At 40.9% G+C, this 2,553-nt stretch overlaps 1 protein-coding gene across 2 annotated transcripts in view; it reads right to left on the reverse strand.

Annotated features, from left to right (window-relative positions):
* Positions 1-2,322, reverse strand: part of LOC107691471 (eukaryotic translation initiation factor 5A-1-like) — a 35,914-nt gene extending 33,592 nt beyond the window's left edge. The window contains exon 1 of one of the 2 annotated variants that reach the window (XM_016490078.1): positions 2,069-2,322. The gene's annotated coding sequence lies outside the window, so the exon portion shown is untranslated. Of the gene's footprint in view, positions 1-2,029 lie in introns of both variants that reach the window. The other variant, XM_016490077.1, reaches the window with a different exon arrangement.
* Between the last annotated feature and the right edge of the window lie 231 nt (positions 2,323-2,553).

The raw sequence follows: 2,553 nt of genomic DNA on the forward strand, positions 1-2,553 counted from the left end.
GAAACGCGAGCTAAAGTCTTCTATCGCAGCGTGCAGCAGCTCTAGATGCGTCGATGTGAAACGAAAGTCAAAGAGAGAAGACGCGGTACAGCTGAATCACTTGCGCTGTTTTCATCTGATGGTTTGTGTGGATTTATTTACTCATCTAACCTACACGCTATATTGAATAAAGGTTTTGCAGTAATTTCCCTAATTTTAAAGTCGAAAGCTGCGGGAATGAGTAATGCGATGTATGCTCAATCTCGCAACGAAATTCAGGATCTGATTAAACATGATTCTATTATACAGAGAATTGTGAAATTGATTTTCATGACTTTTCAAAAACTTTTTGAGTTTATTTATTTTTACAAAACTTTCTAGGCCTGGAAATTGCTGTTGAACCCTAATGTGATGATCGGGTGCGGGTCGGGTGCGGTTATCTAAATCAGACAAAAATACAGGTGCGGACAGTTGGCGGGTGGATCATTTATTTGAAGCTGCGGATTCGGGTGACGTTTTAGCTCATCCGCGCATCACTAATGCATACATATATTCATGTATATGGGGTTCCAGGACTGCCTAAAACAATTAAAACTTCAGTACTCGGTGAACAAGTGGTGTTCAAGTTTCATGGATATAAATGGGTTCAGTACTGTCCAAAAAAAAACAGACTAATAATCTGAAAACCGAAGCTTGTGCATTATAGGAAATACTATTTAGAGATTTTTACAGTTGGTTTGATAGCTTTATCTGAAAGAGTGTCAATTTAATGAATTTAAGTAGGTACAGTATATTAAAAATGGAAATATGGTTTCAGTACTTTATATAAAAACAATATTGGCATAATCTGAAAAACCAAGCCTTGTGAATTATAAGGAATAATATTCTGAATATTTTACAGTTGTTTTGATACCTTTATCTCAAATAGTGTTGTCGTTTAATGGATTTATATTATTGCATACATTAAAAGTTGTACAATTATTATAAAACACATAAAATGGTAATTGGTAAAAATTGTAAACGGAGCTTTGTGCAATAACAGGGATGTTTTTCCGAACATTTTAGAATTGGTTTCATATTATAATGTCACGTAGTTAAATTGTTTAATTAATTTAAATGGTTAATTTTTTTTACATTTTTTTTCCCTAGAAATTAAGCCTTGTGCAACGTAAAAGGCATATAGTTATGTCTGAGTTAGTTTGGGAACAAAACATAACAGCCGTAAAGAGTTTAATTGGCAAAAAAAAACTTGGCTAATGAATGTCAAACTAACTTTACCGCCGTTGCGACTCGCAGGGTCTAGTGAGTTGCACATGTAGCGGAGATAATCCACGTAACACGCCGCTATTGCACAGTTCGATTATGACACTTTTTACAGGGAATAAGAACCATGTATGTTTGAACAATGAGAGTCTGGGCCGCTTTCATAAGGACACGCGTGTCCTCCAGCCGCAGTGAGCTGGCTGCTATCTGTGAGGCCTGCTGGATCAGCCACAGCGCACTGATCAGACAACCGAAAGGCCCGCCGAGCAGCGCGCTAATCGCAGCCAAGCAGGTGCAAGTATTTCACCGTTGAACTGCACATGACAGCGCGTGAACCAGACCCACTGTCTAACTATATTGCAGAACGAAACCCTGTGCGGCTAAAACGTTGTATCCTATGATGTAAAGCTGGGCTAATCTACGATGCAAGGAGCAGCGTGAACTCATGCCGTCTTGAGTTATTATCAAGTTTTTGGATCTTGTCTTCGTGCCGCGTTGCAGCTTTTGGCGCGCATTTTCCTCGATAAATTGTTTAGTTTTTGCACCCAACGCCCAAAGAAAATGTGTTGTCGTCATTCTGAATTACTCGCAGAAACGAATGAGTGCAAATGTCCTGCAGATACATCGCAATTTACAATCACAACAGATGCTGTATCTAGCTTACTGTTTGCTTTGTTTAGGTGACAAAAAGCGTGAAATTGATGAAGGGCAATCTCGAGGGAGGAGGTTATTGCTACGCGGGATGACGCCCGTTGTTTGAATGGTTTAAGGAGCTAACGTTACTTACCTGGTTTACAGCCTTGTCCACGCTTTCGAGGCAACCCACCTAGTTAACGTTAATCCGATTGGATATCCCTTTCTCTTCTCTTCTCTTCTCTTCTCTTCTCGGATCTATCTGACTCTCTTGCTATCAGCTGCGCAATGCCGCTTGTGTTTATTCACTTAATTCACTTGACGCTGCTGTCATTACAGACGTTTCGTGTTCTCCTCTTTCTAGTGATGTTACGTTCGTGAACGAAACGTTCTCGTTCACGTTCACGTAATCCATTGACTCATATTTCTCGTTCACTGATATTCCTCCCTCCATAGCAGCACGGCGCTATTAGCAGCGCATGCGCAAATCTGTGAACTGTTTCATCCTGTCAAAGAATCCCCTTGTCCAAATACCCACACTTGTGGTCTTGGCCACTTGACAGCGCCTGCGCGCGACAGGAAGCAAGTGCGCAAGACTGTCCCAGGTCTTAAAAACGCCAAAGCGCAGTGCCCTTAACGCACACTAAATCCACACTATCTCGAATACCGCTCCGGAGC

Source organism: Sinocyclocheilus anshuiensis, unplaced genomic scaffold, assembly GCF_001515605.1.
Source record: "Sinocyclocheilus anshuiensis isolate Anshui unplaced genomic scaffold, SAMN03320099.WGS_v1.1 scaffold514, whole genome shotgun sequence".
In the NCBI taxonomy this organism is placed as follows: Eukaryota; Metazoa; Chordata; class Actinopteri; order Cypriniformes; family Cyprinidae; genus Sinocyclocheilus; species Sinocyclocheilus anshuiensis.